The sequence below is a fragment of the Gossypium hirsutum genome, chromosome D06, assembly GCF_007990345.1.
Source record: "Gossypium hirsutum isolate 1008001.06 chromosome D06, Gossypium_hirsutum_v2.1, whole genome shotgun sequence".
Lineage (NCBI taxonomy): Eukaryota > Viridiplantae > Streptophyta > Magnoliopsida > Malvales > Malvaceae > Gossypium > Gossypium hirsutum.
The window spans coordinates 56,013,855-56,032,023 of NC_053442.1; the positions used below are offsets into that span (position 1 = coordinate 56,013,855).

Genomic DNA, 18,169 nt, shown 5'->3' on the forward strand with positions numbered 1-18,169 from the left:
GTTACCCAACAAAACCTGGTGCAGTCATCAATGAACAAGGAAAAATACCTGCAGCCATTTAGTGAGCTGGTCTTCATAGGTCCACAGATGTCAGTGTGAACCAACTGAAGTTTCTCCTGGGCTCTCCATGCCTTGTTGACTGGAAAGGGCAGTTTGGTTTGCTTGCCAAGCTGACAGACTTCACACACCTCTTTGTTTGGCTCGAACTTAGCCATATCTTCAACCAAATTTAGTTTTTGCATTTGCCCGAGTGAGTTGTAGTTCACATGCCCCATTCTTTTGTGCCACAAACTTGCCTCATCAGACTGAGCTGCATATGCTCTTGCTTGCAACTGATTTACATCCACATTGAAGGTTCTATCTTGCATAGCTACTTTTGCCAACACCTGTCAGTAGCATCTTTGATTGTGCAGATTTTGCCTTCAAACAGGAGATAGTACCCTTTCTCCAGTAGCTGACCAACACTTAACAAATTTTGGTCAATGTCAGGTACATAAAGAACTTCTGAAATAGTTTTAATACATGACTTGGTGCAAATCACTGCTTTGCCTTTGCCTTTGGCCTTGAGAAGCTCACCATTTCCAATTCTGACATTGGACTCAAATGAGGTGTCAAGCTCCTTGAACATGCTTTCCTCTGAGGCCATATGATGAGTGCATCCACTATCGATCAGCCAAATTTTGCTGACTTTGCTCAAGCTTGCAAAGCAGGAGGCTATGAAGACATGTTTTTCCTGTGCCTCGATGTCCTCAGCTGCTTGAGCCTGATTATGATTCTGTGACTGAGCTTTTGGTTTGTTCTTACACACTTTCTCAATGTGACCAAGCTGTTTGCAGCCTCTACACTGAATGTCAGGCCTGTACCAGCAATATTTCTCTAGGTGAGTTGTTCTTTTGCAATGAACACAGGGTGGAAACTTCTTCTTGGTAGCTTCCTTCTTCCCTCTTTCCTTCTTTTCTGACCAAGGCTTCTTGCCTTTGTGATTCGAGCTGAAGCTTGAGCTCTCTCTACTCCTAGCTTGAAAAGCACCCTCAGAATACTCCTCCATTCTGTTTGCTCTTCTTTGCTCTTGAGCATAGAGAGCATTTATCAGTTCTGTCAAGGGAATGGCAGATAAGTCCCTCGAGTCCTCCAGGGAAGAAATCTTGGATTCATACTTCTCTGGCAAGGTTGTTATGACTTTCTCCACTACCCTCTGATCACTAAAGTCATCTCTAAGCAGTCTTATGTTGTTGACAATAGACATAATTCTATCAGCATACTGCTTGATGGTTTCTGAGTCTTTCATTCTCAGATTCTCAAAGTCCCTTCTCAAGTTGATGAGTTGTTGCTGCCTGGTTTTGTCTGAGCCTTGAAACTCTTCCTTGAGTTTGTCCCAGGCCTCCTTTGGTGTGTCGCAGGCCATTATCCTTGTGAAGATAGCATCTGAAACTCCACTTTGAAGGCATGACATGGCCTTGTACTTCTTTGCACAGTCTTCATTATACTGCCTTATCTGAGCTATCATGGGATTAGCTCTTAAGGGTGGTGGTTCTGTGTCATTTTGGACAACATTCCACAGGTCATGTGCCTGTAGATATGTTTTCATTTTGACAGCCCATATATTGTAGCTTTCACCAGCAAACACGGGTGGAGGTGGTGGTGAGAAGCTCATCTTCACGCAGCTTCCAAAACTCTGAGCAACAAAGATAGCTCCTGCTTCTTTTCTTTCAAACACACAGTACACAACAAGAGGCCCTCAAAGACAACAGGCTCTCGATACCATTTGTTGGTTTTTAACTTAGCAAACAAAGTTAAAAAACAACTTAGATGAATGTTTTAGATGTTTGAAAGATTAAAACAGGAGCAAGAACAAGCAGTAAGTTGAATGAGCAAAGTGTTTTTCTCATTACCCGAATAAGTTCATGGTTACATACATAAATAGAACAAAAAACTACATAGAAAGAAAACAAAGCTTGCTTGTGCAAGTAACTAAAGGTTTACATCAACAAAATGACAACCTAATTTGACTACTAAATCAGCTAAGCACACATTTTAACCTTAGCTGATCAAAGCAAATAATGATTACACCATAGACTAACAAAAGTCAACTAAATATACAAGGCTTGTCGAATTGCACTATGGATTTTAACATGCTTCAGCCGAGTTTTTGGTTTCATGCATGTAACGTAGGTTTTGCATGGATTCTTGCATGCAACGTGGGTTTTTGCATGGATTCTTAAACTTTGCTGCTGTCGTTGCCACCTTTTAAACAAAAACTAGTTGAGAGTGTTTGATAGATTGGTTTAGTTCTCTGAGTAAGGGGTGGGTGAAAGTTAATACTTATGGTGTGGTATCTCCAGGTGACAATGTGGCTGTTGCAGAGGGAGTACTAAGGGATTGGGGTGGTAATTGGGTTGTTGGTTTCAAGAGGAATGCAGGTACTGGAAATGTTATCCAAGCGAAACATTGGGCGACATTTGATGGTCTATCAATTGCTTAGAAGAAAGGATACGATAATGTGGTGGTTGAATGTAATAACTTGGATGCGGTTCATATGATCACTGCAACTAATAATGTGGTGACTAACATGGTTGTAGTGAGGCGGCTAGATGCTCTATGTACAAGGGTTTTGGAGTTTAGAGAAGTTGAAAGAATAAATACAGAGAAAACAAGGAAAAATACTTAGCATAATCTTTTACTGCTATCAAATTCTCTCATCGCCCTCTTCATTTCACTTGAATTACAATATATATATGAGTGTAGTGGTTACAGATAATTCAACAAACCCTACTAAAACACCTTAAAAACATAAAGATAAAATTTATACATAAATTGATTAGGTAAAAGTCAATACCTAAAAAAAGTCAAATCAATACTAACTCTACTTTCTTTAACAAGTAATCTCAGCAAGCAGACTAATTACAAAATATCATCAGCAAAATATGCCAACCCTTCTTATAATACATTTGGGGTTACAACTCATAACAGCTCGCATCTGACTAAGCAAGCAACTTGAGTTGAGCTTGCACTTTTGATTGAGCTTGCAGACTTGTTTGAACTCGCAGCTTCGTCGGAAGAATTCGCCATTGCATGAATGGCCACTTCGCAACAAAGGCAATGGGAGGTGAAGGTCCAACTTGTTTTCAGCGAGGAAAATTCGGCAGCTAATTTTATGTCAAAGCTGGATATTGGTTTTTGATACTCGACCCCATTTATTCGAAAGGCTACCCTCAGGCATGTGGAGTAACATATTACCCTTTACTGCTAATAATAACAGAAGAAAGTGAAATTGAATTTGGTTTATGGGTGAGTCGGACCGGATCCTTCAAAGTCTCTTTGGGCCATGTGATTTGTTTGAATTTGGTTTAGGGTCAAAGGTAAAATAAAATGAATCCCCATCTCTCGTCCAAAATGACAGCCCTCGGTTTCTTCATGTTTGTTCACAAGATGCAGCCCCTGCCATTGAAAATGAATAATAAATAAATAAAAAATCAAAGAAACATCATGATTAGATGCAAATACTAGTTGAATTAATAAAAAAAAATTCCATTTCTCGGCATTTAATAAAGTTTCAATATTTAATTCATTCGCTTTTAATACATAAAATTTAAAGTTATGGTAAGACTTACTTTTGGTTTTTTAATGGTGAATTTCAGCATGGGGAGGATGGATCCCAATGTTATATGAGGATATAATATCCCCACTTGAATCTGAAGTGGTAGACATTCTCACCATGATTCCTTGCGTTTTCTTGGCCATAGCTAAAAAAAAAGGAAAAAGTTAATGGATAAGTTCAAAGCACTTTAATCGTATTAATTACTAAACAAACAAGAAAAAGCATGCATTGAGATAACATTCAGACATTTCATACCATTTGTATGTTATATTTTGACATTGATTTGGAATAACCGTTCAATTTTAAATTATATTTTGACAAAATTACCATAAAGCATTTTAAATGTTTCAATCAATGTTTTGCCTTTTCTTGTTAAATTGCCAATTAATAATAAAATTGGGTTGAATATTTAGCCATGCGTTGAAAAACATAAGATTTGAGCATGTTGTTAGTCAGCCGGGACCCAGAAAAACCAAAACGCCCATTATTTAATTTCACGCATATAACACTAACACGTAATTTCTACAGTTCGATCTCTCAACGTCGGTTTAGAATGAACATCTTTGGTTAATGAGTTTGAATATTTAATTTTATACGTTTTAACTTTTTTTTTAGGATTAATATTTGATTGATTACTAATGCATTTTTTTATTTCACAATCAACTTTAAAAATTGTCATGTGTTTTTTTTTAATATTTTCCTATACTCTTATAAGACACTTGTCAATCTCTAATTTTATTTATAGAGGCGTACTAAATATTTTCCCTTATTTTTAATTCTTTTACTTACTAAATTTAGATAGTTATTTGCTTTTAATATTTGAATGACAATTTATTTAATTCATATAATAATACATCAACTTAAGGGATAAATCTCAAAATTATACATGAACTTTAATTCAATGTGCAATTCAATATATGAACTTTAATTTGGTGAAACTATATACAATAAACTTTGATTCTGGTTCAAATGTGTACATGAAACTTTGATCTTGACTCAATCATACACATTTAAAGAAATAAATACATCAATTTATTTTTATATGCAATGTATAAATATAAAATAATGCTATATCAATAATTGTGATAATAGTTCGCGAGAATTTGACCAAATTAAAATTTTATGTATACAATTTTACAAAATCAGTTTAATATACAAAATATATGTATGTTTTTGAGATTTATCCTTAAATTTAATGATGATTTGTTATGATATTATTCATTGATAGTGTATGAAATTTATGAATTCAAATTCGAATATAACAAAAATTACATTTATCTAATCCATTCAACCTTACTAATTATATAACTTAATTTGTTCAACGCTGACAAATGAGTCACCATGAGAAACTCCCTCAAATCCTACTTAATGATAGCTATTATTTTCTTTCATTGAGAAAATATAATCATAAAGTACTTTTGATTTGCGTGCAATCATTTCATACATTATCCCTTTAATTGCTTTAATTAAGTGCTTTGATTAAAAAAAACCCATACTTAGTTCACTTGTTGCTTATTTAAGGATGATATGACAAAAGAGCCAAGTACTTCCAAGTTAAGCAGATCAAGTTCACTCACCAACTATGACTACTCCCCATCAGCCTCTATTAGACAGATCCAAAACCTCTTATACCAGGATTCTCCTCCTAATTTTAACCTTGGTTGCTATAATATGCTCAGCTGCTTTGGTTAGTGTTCGTTTAGTTAGATTTAGCTCATCTAGTACTGCTCTCCCAGTTTTGTGAGAGAGCTGTTGACCAGAAATCAAGTTCAGTTTTGCTGTCAGAAATGGCATCAAATACGACCTTGAAAATGAAGGATGCTGGTGATGTACTGCAAGCCTTCTTAGAGCAATCCAAAGTTCGTATGCAAAATGCCATGAATGTAGCCAAGAAGTTCAAGCATCGGGTCAACAATCCTGGAGAGCAAGCAGCTTTGGCTGATTGCATGGAGTTAATGGAGTCATCCATGGATAGGATCATGGATTCCATAGTGGCTGTTGAAAAACAAGATGCCATATCCTATTCAAATGCTCACGCATGGCTAAGTAGTACGTAGTCACTAACCATGTCACATGCTTGGATGGCCTGGAAAGGTCAGCTCGGACCCTTATGGAGCCAGGGTTCAATGACCTGATATCAAGGGCAAGAACTTCACTGGCCATTTTTGTTTCTTTTTCTCCAAGGAAAACTAAACTTATTGATCCATTGATTGATGGATTCTCATCATGGGTCAGCAACAAGGATCGGAAGCTGTTACAATCTTTGCCTAATGAAATCAAGGCCAATGTTGTGGTGGCCAAAGATGGAAGTGGCAAGTACAAGACATTAGGGGAAGCTGTTGCAGCAGCACCAGATAAAAGCAAGACCAGGTACATAATCTATGTGAAGAAAGGTACTTACAAAGAAAATGTTGAGATAGGAAAGAACAAGAAGAATTTGATGATTGTTGGTGATGGCATGAAATCGACCATTATCACCGGCAGCCTGAATGTTATTGATGGATCTACCACCTTCAGATCAGCCACTGTTGGTAAAGATCTCACCCTTCATGACTAGAATATAGCTATATCTTTCATTGATATTTCTCTGATAAATATTTTATGATGTTAGAAAAAGGTAGCAGCAACAATGAACAACAAAGAGCATAAGCTCATGAAAAACAGGAAGCAAAACAAAACAAAAGAACAAAATGAAAATCCAAAGAGAAGCAGCAAGTAACCGAATGAGAAAGTCATAGCTTTCATTTCCATTTCAAAATATAAAAGGGTTACAAAAATAATAATAATAATAATAAGTAAGTTACCTAAACTGTAACTGCTCCTACCAAATTTGGCAAGTTGCCAACTAAAATATTACAAAAGAAAAGCTGAAAAAATTCAGCTGTTACATCCATCAATTTCAAATCTAAAAATACTAGCTTTAGATATCAAGCAACTTGCCAACTTGTTAACATCACAAAAAATACAAAATTTAAACAAAAGAAAGTAGCTTCTGGTTCAATCTTCAAACAGACGTGCTGCTGGCCAATGCTCAACACTCCTCCTTGGACTGTAGGCAACAAACACCGATTGGATCCCTTAGAAATTCAAACCTGATTGTGCCAAAAGGCTTTGTCAAAATGTCAGCCAATTGATCTTGTGAGCTGCAATGTGTTAGACACACTTCTTTGGATTGAACAACTTCTCGAACAAAGTAAAACTTGAGCTTAAAATGTTTGGTTTTGCCATGAAAAACAGGATTTTTGGAGATGGCAACTGCTGACTGGTTATCCACCATAATTTCAGTTGGCTCAAGCTGTTCTTCATTCAAATCACATAGCAACTTCCTAAGCCAAATGGCTTGATTCACTGCTGCAACTGCTGCTATGTATTCGGCTTCAGCAGTAGATTGAGCAACAGTTTGTTGCTTCTTTGAACTCCAACTGAAAACTCCCGAACCAAGTGTAAAGAAGTAGCCTGAAGTACTTCTCATATCATCAACTGATCCACCCCAGTCACTATCTGAGTAGCCAGTTAATTTCAGCTCACTTCCTTTCTTGAACATTACACCAAACTTCAAAGTACCTTTGACATACCTGAGTATTCTCTTTGCTGCTTTCAAATGAGTTGTATTGCAGCTGTGCATGAATCTAGACAATTGACTTACTGAATGCATAAGATCAGGTCTGGCTGCTGTCAAGTAAAGTAAACAACCAATCAAGCTTCTATACTCCTTTTCATCTACCTTTTCTTCATTTCCAAAGCTGTTTAGTTTCTCTCCCACAGCTAATGGTGTGCTCACTGGTTTGCAGTTTTCCATATGAAACTTAGTGAGAATTTTCAAGGCAAATGCATGATGGCTGATAAAAATGCCTTGATCAGACTGGTCTACTTCCATACCAAGGAAGTAAGTCATGATTCTCAAGTCTGTCATGTCAAACATGTCTTGCATATTCTTCTTGAACTCCTGAATCAAATCGACCCTGCTTCCAGTCACTAATAGATCATCCACATATATTGAGACAATCAGCAAAGTCTCATCTTTGGACTTCTTTATAAACAAAGTTGGCTCACTCAAACTTTTCTCGAAATTGAGCCTAGACAGGTAAGCATCTATCCTGTCATACCAGGCTCGAGGAGCCTGTTTTAGTCCTTAGAGTGCCTTCTTCAGCTTGTAAACCTTGTCCTCCTTTCCTTGGACTTTAAATCCATCAGGCTGTTCAACATAAATTTCCTCTTTAAGGAAGCCATTCAGGAAAGCTGACTTGACATCAAGCTGATGAACCTTCCACTGTTTTTGTGCAGCCAAAGCAAACAAGAGCTTTATGGTGTCCAGCCTTGCTACTGGAGCAAATGTCTCCTCAAAATCAATGCCAAACTGTTGATTGTACCCTTTCACCACAAGCCTTGCCTTGTGTTTGTTCAAAGAGCCATCAGCATTGAATTTGGTCCTAAAAACCCACTTGACACCTATGACCTTCTTCTGATCAGGTTTGTCTACCAGATCCCAAGTGTCATTCTTATGGATCATGTCGATTTCAGCCTCCATAGCCTTCTTCCAGCTCTTGCTTCGTGCAGCTTCTTCATAGCTTGAAGGCTCAACAATGGCCACATTGCATCTTTGGTAGATATCAACAATAGACCTGGTCCCTCTCACAGGAGCATCATCTACATTGGCATTACTGACTTTATTTTCTGCCAATTTCAGATTGCTGTCAATCTGCTCTTCTTCAAACTGACTTGTGTTAGAGCCATCTAGACTCCAAAACCTTCCTTCATCTAATTTGACATCCCTGCTTACCAAAATCTTCTTGGTTGAAGGATCAAATACTCTGTAGCCCTTCTTGCAGCTACTGTAGCCAACAAATATACCAGGAACTGACCTCTTCTCGAGCTTGGTTCTTTTTTCTGCAGGGACAAGTACAAAACACATGCAACCAAACACTTTTAAATGGGAAACAGTTGGTTTAAGATCATACCATGCTTCAAAAGGAGTTTTATCATTCACAGCATGTGTTGGTAGCCTATTGAGCAGGTACACTGAGGTGTTGACACCTTCAGCCCAAAAAATGCTTGGAAGCTTGCTTTGAAACAACAAACACCTGGTCATGTTCATCACTGTTCTGTTCTTCCTCTCACACACTCTATTTTGCTGAGGAGTGTACACTGTGGTTAACTGATGATGAATCCCTGCCTGCTCACATAGCTTCTGAAATCTTTCAGACAAGTATTCAGAACCATTGTCTGTCCTCAAGGCCTTAATCCTGCAGCCTGTTTGATTTTCTGCCAATGCCTTGAACTTTCCAAAAACTTCAAACACTTCTGACTTCTGTTTCATGAAATAAACCCAGCAAAATCTGGTCAGATCATCAATAAACAGTATAAAATACTTACTGCCATTCAGTGAAGGGGTCTTCATTGGTCCACAGACATCTGAGTGCACCAACTCAAGTCTTTCTCGAGCCCTCCATGCCTGGTTAGCTGAAAAGGGCAACCTGGCTTGTTTTCCAAGTTGACACACCTCACAAACACCTTCAATTGCACTAACCTTCACCATGTCCTCTATCATGTTCATTTTGTGCAGCAAATCAAGTGATTTGAGGTTAACATGGCCAAACCTCTTGTGCCAAAGATCAGTATTGTCAACTAAGCTTTTATAGGCACTTTTCTCAAGCTGACTCACATCCAGCATAAAACATTTGTCTCCCATAGGTGCTGAGACAATCTCCCTACCATGAGCATCACTTATAACACAAAAATCATTCTTGAAAACTAGTGAAAAGCCTTTCTTGACTACCTGGCCTACACTGAGTAAATTTGGTCTATTTCTGGCACATAGAGCACATCAGAAATGATTTTGTTACCTGAACCAGTGTGAATCACCACATCACCTCTGCCTTTTGCTTCAATCAAGTTGCCATTGCCTATCCTGACCTTCGAGACATAGCTCCTGTCAAGGTTCTTGAAAAGGCTCTCATCTGCAGCCATGTGGTGTGAGCAGCCACTATCCACAAGCCAACTGCTCTTGCCGTTAGCTGCAAAACATGAAGCTGTAAATACATGCTCCTCCTGAGCTTGGACATCTTCGGCAGACTTGGCTTGTACTGGTTGTGCTTGTGCCTTCTCATGACTTCTACAGATTTTCTCATGATGGCCATACTTCTTACAGCTTTTGCACTGTATGTCTGGTCTGGTCCAGCAAAATTTTTCCAGGTGATTGGTCTTCTTGCAGTGAATGCATGGTGGAAACCTCATTCTGCCAGCATCTTTCTTTGATCTTTCCCTCTTTTCAAACCAAGGCTTCTTAGCTTTCTGACTTGAGCTGGATCCTTCTCTGACCTTTGCTTGAAAAGCACCTTCAGGACTTTCCTCCTGCCTACTTGCTCTTCTCTGCTCAAGTGCATAGAGTGAGTTAACTAACTCAGACAAAGAAATGGTTGTGAGATCTCTCGAGTCCTCCAATGAGGAGATTTTTGACTCAAACCTTTCAGGTAAGGTGGTAATAACCTTCTCAACAACCCTGCTGTCACTGAAATCTTCTCCAAGGAGTCTAATATTATTGACAGTAGCCATAATCCTATCAGAATATTGCTTGATAGTTTCTGACTCCTTCATCTTCAAATTTTCAAATTCCCTTCTCAGGTTGATGACTTGTTGTTGTCTGGTCTTGTCTGATCCCATAAATTCCTCTTTCAGCCTATCCCATGCCTGCTTGGGAGAGTCACAGGCCATGATACGAGTGAAAATAACATCAGACACTCCATTCTGTAGGCAAGCCATGGCTTTATGCTTCTTGGCTCGCTCCTCACCATGCTGCTTGATCTGAGCAATGGTTGGATTTGCTCTCAATGGTGGTGGCTCGACATCATTTTCAACTGCACTCCACAAATCAAGTGCTTGGAGGTAAGTTTTCATTTTAACTACCCAAATGTGGTAGTTTTCTCCAGCAAAAATTGGTGGTGGAGGAGGTGCAAAGCTCATGTTGCTCAAACTGGTTTGACAAACACGATTTTTTGAGTTTATTTTGAAACAAAAAAAAACTTAAACAACAGAGGTCCTCAAAGACAAGAGGCTCTGATTACCATTTGTTAGAAAAAGGCAGCAGCAACAATGAACAACAAAAAGCATAAGCTCATGAAAAACAGGAAGCAAAACAAAACAAAAGAACAAAATGAAAATCCAAAGAGAAGCAGTAAGTAACCGAATGAGAAAGTCATAGCTTTCATTTCCATTTCAAAATATAAAGGGGTTACAAAAATAATAATAATAATAATAATAAGTAAGTTACCTAAACTGTAACTGCTCCTACCAAATTTGGCAAGTTGCCAACTAAAATATTACAAAAGAAAAGCTGAAAAAATTCAGCTGTTACATCCATCAATTTCAAATCTAAAAATACTAGCTTTAGATATCAAGCAACTTGCCAACTTGTTAACATCACAAAAAATACAAATTTTAAACAAAAGAAAGTAGCTTCTGGTTCAATCTTCAACCAGACGTGCTGCTGCTGGAAGTTTGTTGCATTGCAGGCCAATGCTCAACATATGACTATGGTGCTAAAACAACGGCTGTTGGTGATGGGTTTATGGCCCAAGACATCTGGTTCCAAAATACAGCAGGGCCACAAAAGCATCAAGCAGTGGCCCTTCGTGTCGGAGCCGATCAATCGGTTATAAACTGGTGCCAGATTGATGGCTACCAAGACACACTTTACACCCACTCCAACCGCCAATTCTACAGAGATTCCGAAATTACTGGCACAGTGGACTTCATATTTGGTGATGCAGCAGTGGTGTTCCAGAATTGCAAACTGGTGGTCCGGAAGCCGATGGACAAGCAATCAAACATGGTTACAGCCCAAGGCAGAATATGTTAGACTTATGCAAAAATATTCAGAAAAGAAGACTTTCTTACTTTTTATTATTTCTTATTTAATGCATGTAGAAGTCTCATGCATTTATAGGCATACGTACAATAAAGAAACTGCTAGAACAGACTAACTGCAACTGATAACCATACTAACAGTCTTAACTACTTTGATAACTACTCTAACATTCCCCTTGCTTATTTGTTTTTGTAGTACAAAGATCTTTCGATGGCAGCACTCGAAGAGCACGTCTGAAGGAAGAAAATTGCTTAGGCGTGATTGGTTTTGTAAGAACATCTGCAATTTGTTGAGCAGAGGGAACAAAATTGACTTGTAAACAACCAGCAAGTATTTTTTCACGAACAAAATGATGGTCTATTTCAACGTGTTTCATTTTAGTATGATGAGTAGGATTTTCAGCAACAGATACTGTAGAAGAGTTGTCGCACCAGATGGTTGGTATCTTAGACATTGACATTCCAACTTCATTTAGCAACTGTTGAATAGATAGGAGTTCAGACACGCAGTTAGCCAAGCTGCGATATTCTGCTTCAGCAGAGGATCGAGAGACTACAGACTGTTTCTTTGAACACCAAGCCACCGGATTTGATCCAAGATATACCACATATCCAGAAGTGGAACGCCGATCTTCAATGGAAGAAGCCCAGTCAGCATCCGAATATCCTACCAGTTCTAGTTGTCCTGCTGTAAGACACAAACCATGGTCCATGGTGCCAGCTAAATATCTTAATACCCGTTTGACTGCTCTCCAGTGAGTGTCACTTGGTGCACTCATGTATTGGCTAAGTTTATTGGTGCAGAACGACAAGTCAGGCCGTGTAATACAGACATATTGAAGCATGCCCACAACACTTCTATATAAGTGCACATCAGCAAATGGAGGACTGCCATCAGAAGCTACTAGCTTAGGCGTGCTTACCATCGGAGTTGGTGTGGATGCTGCTCCAAGCATTCCAGTCTTCTCAAGTAGTTCAGTAACATATTTCTTTTGACTGAGCATCAGCCCCTGTGAAGTGCGTCGAACATCAATGCCCAAAAAAAACTGAGTGCTCCCATGTCCTTGAGAGCAAATTTGCTGTGAAGACGCTGCACAGTATCTTCAATGTCTTGATCATGACTTCCAGTAAGGACAATATCATCAACATATACCATGAGTAGAAGACACTTCCCATCAAACACACGAATGAACAAGGAGGAATCAGCTTTAGATGCTTGAAAATCGAGTTGAGTCACGAGATACTCCTTAAGAGTCTGAAACCAGGCACGAGGAGCTTGTCTCAAACCATACAGTGCTTTATTTAGTTTGCACACCAGTTTCTGACCAGAGGCACTTGGGACTTCAAAGCCAGGAGGTTGGTCCATGTATATTTCTTCAGTAAGCTTACCATTGAGGAAAGCATTGTTGATGTCGACTTGGCGAAGAGACCACCCCTGCATAATTGCAAGTGAAAGAACAGTGCGGATGGTGGAAGCTCGAACCACTGGACTATACGTATTATGAAAATCAAACCCAGCATGTTGAGAAAAACCTTTTGCAACTAACCGAGCCTTGTATCTGTCAATGGAGCCATCAGACTTTCTTTTTACCTTAAACAACCATTTGCACCCTACTGCCCTCCGATTCTCTGGAAGGGAGCACAAAGTCCAGGTATTATTTCGTGCCAAGGCTTGGAGCTCACTATAAACTGCTTCCTGCCAACACTCAAACATCATTGCCTCATGAATATTGGAAGGATCATCTTTTGGGGAAGAAGCTGCTGTACTAAGATACACCTTTGGCTTAAAAACTCCAGCCTTGCTTCTGGTAATCATGTGATGATTGTTGAGTGTCAAGGGTTGGAGGGTTTGCTCCTGTTGTTGAAGAGAAGTCGACACAGGTGCAGATTGTGGGGATGGTACTGTTTGTTGAGAAAAAGGTGGTAAAGGTGATAAAGTAGGTGTATTATGTATTATATTATGGGAAGCAGATTGTGAGTGAGACATTGAATGGGATGGAAAAGGTGTAGTGGAGGTAGGTGTTGAATGTGATGGGATAGGTGTAGTGGAGGTAGGTGGCGTATTTGGTGGAGGTGTAGGCAAAGTGCTAGAACACGACACATGAGGTGAAGGAACAACTAAAAGTTTAGCACTAACTTGTGGACTAGAAATAGGTGATGTGACTGGTGAACAATAACTTTTGTATGGAAAAGTAGTTTCATTAAAGGTGACATGACGGGTGACATAGAATTTGCCATTGGGGTCTTTACATTTATAACCTTTATGTACTGAGGAGTAACCTAGAAAAACACAGGGTATTGAACGAAATTGTAACTTTGTTTTGGTAAATGGCCGAATGTTGGGAAAGCATAAACAACCAAAAGTTCTAAGGTAAGAGTAATCGGGTTTTGTTTGGAATAGTTTTTCATATGGTGAGACATCACCCAAGGGATGAGAGGGTAACCTGTTAATCAAGAATACGGCACTGCAGAAGGCTTCATTCCAAAACATCAGAGGCATTGATGCATGAGCTAACATAGAAAGACCTGCTTCAACAATCTGCCTGTGTTTGCGTTCAACAAGGCCATTCTGAGTAGATGTGTAGGGACAAGTGAGTCGGTGCACAATACCTTGTTGATTAAGATAAGTTTTCAATGCCTGAAACTCTCCTCCCCCATCTGTCTGCAGAGACTTGAGCTTTGTTCCAAGTATTCTTTCAGCTTGGCGATGAAATTGTGGAAACACAGTTTGAATTTCAGTCTTGTTCTTCAGAAAATAAAGCCATGTATACCTAGAATAAGCATCGGTGAAGGCAACGTAATATCGAAAACCATTGGAAGCAATCGGAGCTGGTCCCCAAACATCAGCCACAACCAGTTGTAGAGGTGACGTATACACAGTTGCTGATTTTGTAAAAGGAAGCTTACATTCCTTACCAAGATGACATGCAACACAATCAACAAATTTATTACTATTAGTAAACGGTATATTACATCGTATAAGTGCTTTTGTAAGATTAGCACGACAGGGGTGTCCTAGTCGATAGTGCCAAACACTAAGAGGAAGTTTGACACTAGTCGAAAAACAATGAGCAGACTTAGAAGGCACATGAGCTCCAGTAGACTGATTAATATGAAGCCTGTATAACCCATGATGAACGGAACCACGAAGTAAAATCTCCCTTGTCTTCAAATCACGCACTTGGCACTGATCAGGGAAAAATTCAAACATGACCTTATTGTCTTTGGCAAACTTGGAGACAGATAATAGATTTTTAGTAATTCCAGGAACCAGTAACAAAGATCGCATGTACAGAGGTCGAGAGTGAGTAAGCAAGGACGACTATCCAGCAGACATAACAGGCAAAGCCGAACCATTGCCAACAAATACCTTACCTGGGCCTTTGAAAGATCCAGCATCACCAATGGAGCTGGCTGAATTTGTTAAATGATGCGTGGCCCCTGAATCCGGATACCAAGAATTATCAGCTACAGTTTCAGGGGTTGCTACATACGCCTGAGGTGGTGTTGGAGCTGTGCCAGAGGACGGCATGGGAACCTGTTGTGGAGGACTACCAACAAACGGATTAGTCCAAGTAGAAGATGGAGAAGTGGAAAAACACCAACCTGATGAATTCCATTGAGGTTGAGAAGAAGTGAACCAAGGCGTAGTAAAAGGACCGGAACCAGCCATGCTGATGTTTGCTTGTGGAGGAGGCCTGTAGTTGGTACTCTTGTAAGGAGTCAAACCGATGATAACAGCGATCAACAAGATGACCAGCCTTCCCACACAACTGACATTGAATTTTCGAGTGAAAAGAACGCCCTCGCCCACGCCCCCGACTCATAGACGATGGTTGATAAGAAGGAATGGAATCATTAGAAACTGTGGAGTCAGACGTTTGATGCGACACCACATTAGCTGAACTAGAAATTTCAGTACTCACAAGCTGTTGTCGTGCTTCAGCATCAAGAAGCATAGACACTACTCCTTGAATCGTGTAGGGAACTTGGCTGGAAGTAACAATGGTAATAATAGATTCATAGTCTGGAGGAAGTCCATTGAGAATTGCAGTGATGTGCTCATGCTCACTAATGATTTCACCACAACTGGCAAGATGATCACAGCAGCCTTTAATCTTGACTAAAAAATCTTTCATGCTCATTTCACCCTTGCGCTGAGAGTGCAAAGTCCGCCGATAAAACATCAACTTGGAAGTGGTTTTACTCCCATACAAGGCGACAACCGCTTTCCAGATCTTTGCACTTGTATCCATGCCAATAAGGTGAGGGAGGACGGACGGACTGATAGAAGATAATAGCCACGAAGCAAGTGCACTATCTTGTTGCTCAAAATGTGCAAACTCTGGATTTTCACAACAACCCCCACTGTCATCGGAAATAAGCTGAGTAGGAGGATCTTGATTCTCATCCAAGAAACGCTGAAGCTTGTGTGCTTTGACTGCCAAAAGAACTTGTTGTCGCCACAACAAATAGTTGCTATCATCAAGAAGAATACTGATCTTCTTTGATGAAAAAATCCTACTATCGACAACTGCATCAACAGAACTGCAAGCCATACTGAACATACACAGCGGAAAATCAAGCAAAAAACACCAAGAAACAACTTACCTCTGATACCATGTTAGACTTATGCAAAAATATTCAGAAAAGAAGACTTTCTTACTTTTTATTATTTCTTATTTAATGCATGTAGAAGTCTCATGCATTTATAGGCATACGTACAATAAAGAAACTGCTAGAACAGACTAACTGCAACTGATAACCATACTAACAGTCTTAACTACTTTGATAACTACTCTAACAGAATAGACCCGAACCAAAACACGGGTACTTCGATCCAAAGCTGTAATATAATAGCAAGTTCTGATCTTGAGCTAGTGAAAGGGTCCTTCAAGTCATATTTGGAGCGTCCCTGGAAGGAGTATTCAAGAGCTGTTGTTATGCAATCACACATTGGTGACCATATTGACCCATCAGGGTGGTCAGTTTGGAACGGGGATTTCGCATTGAAGACACTGTACTATGGGGAGTACGTGAACAAGGGACCTGGAGCTGGAACTAGCAAGCGAGTGAAATGGCCTGGCTATCATGTCATTACCAGTGCAGAAGAGGCCAAGAAATTCACTGTGGCTGGGCTTATACAAGGAGGATCATGGTTGAAACCTACTGGAGTCATATTTACTGAAGGGCTGTAAAATAAATTAGCTAGGCTTGGGTTCTTTTGACTTCAACTGTTTTCGTTTTGAATAAATGAAAGCTTCCTTTCATCCCTTTCACTGTAACATGAGTTTTCTGGTTCAATGAAGCTCCTGTTGTTTAATATAAGGATTGCTTTGAACAAGAGTCTGCCGCTGTCCTGTCTTACTCAATTCACTATCTTCTGTGGAAACAAATCAAGATTTCATAAATCAACACTGCTGGAATCAAGAGTAATTGACCATTGAATAACAGTCAAGTAATCAGATCATAAGTTTTTCAACTATGACGCCCTTAGAATTATAGAGATTCAGAGGTATTATACAAATAGAGGTAAAATTACCCCATGTAATAGGAGTCACTCTACTAAAAATTTATAAAGGGTAGAGGAATTTCTAGAAATTTAGCTGTATTAGATTGCCACAAGCAGAGTAGGAATATTATAATATATATACTAGATCATGCTTTGTATATAATATTTATATTAATATAAATAATTTATAAAAAAATATATAATGTAATGATTTAATTTTCAAGTAAATGAATTTAGAGTCATAATTAAATGATAATTATGTAATAAACAAACATATGATAAAAGATAATATAAAAATAATTGAAATATTAAATCACACAAAGATTACACCAACATACAATAAGTAACACATAAAAATTTAAATAAATTCATACGTATAAATCACTATGATAAATTATATGATATATGAGATGAAATAAGACACAATATAAACAAAAAAAGTAATCTTTAAGTTGAATCAATTCGATAGACCATGCAAAATATGATATACGCAAGAATGATATTGAACACGACACATACACAAAAATGTTAAAATATACATAGAATGCATTATTAGAATTTTAAATATAGAAATTCATGATACGTTGAATACAAACCAACATATGTAAATAAAAATATGAACACAATGACGAAATCGACAAAAATAAATTATTAACATCTAAATCTTAGATAATTTTATAAAATATTAAATTAAAAAATAATAAAGATATAAAAATTTTCATTTTAATCCTAACATAAAAACTCATTAAATATCCAATTTTATTTTACCACTACTTACCTCTTTAAAATCATTAAACACCTTTTCTAGCTTTAATAGATTGTTATATAGATTATTATAGATTTGATATTACTCCTAAAATCTCAACTTCAAATTGTAACATTTGAGTATATGCTATAAATTAGATTATAGTGACTGAAAAAAGTATATAAAAATATATTTATAAATAATTTATAAAAAAAATCAATAAGGTTTTGATTGACATAGTTAAACTCAAGCTCCAAAAGAATCAAGGTATTCTATGATAGTAATATTTTATATAAAAATATATGAAAACAATAAAAGCACCATGATATTATTATTTATTACCTTGTAAAAATAAAAGACTATGAAATATTTTTATACAATACTTACACTATCCAATTACCCTTTTCATCCCATGCTATTTAAATTATTGCAACAACGATGTTGTCATCTA

At 38.1% G+C, this 18,169-nt stretch overlaps 1 pseudogene; it reads left to right on the top strand.

Annotated features, from left to right (window-relative positions):
• The first annotated feature begins 5,180 nt into the window (after nt 1–5,180).
• On the top strand, nt 5,181–16,665 carry LOC107955019 (pectinesterase-like; annotated as a pseudogene).
• Nucleotides 16,666–18,169: the final 1,504 nt, after the last annotated feature.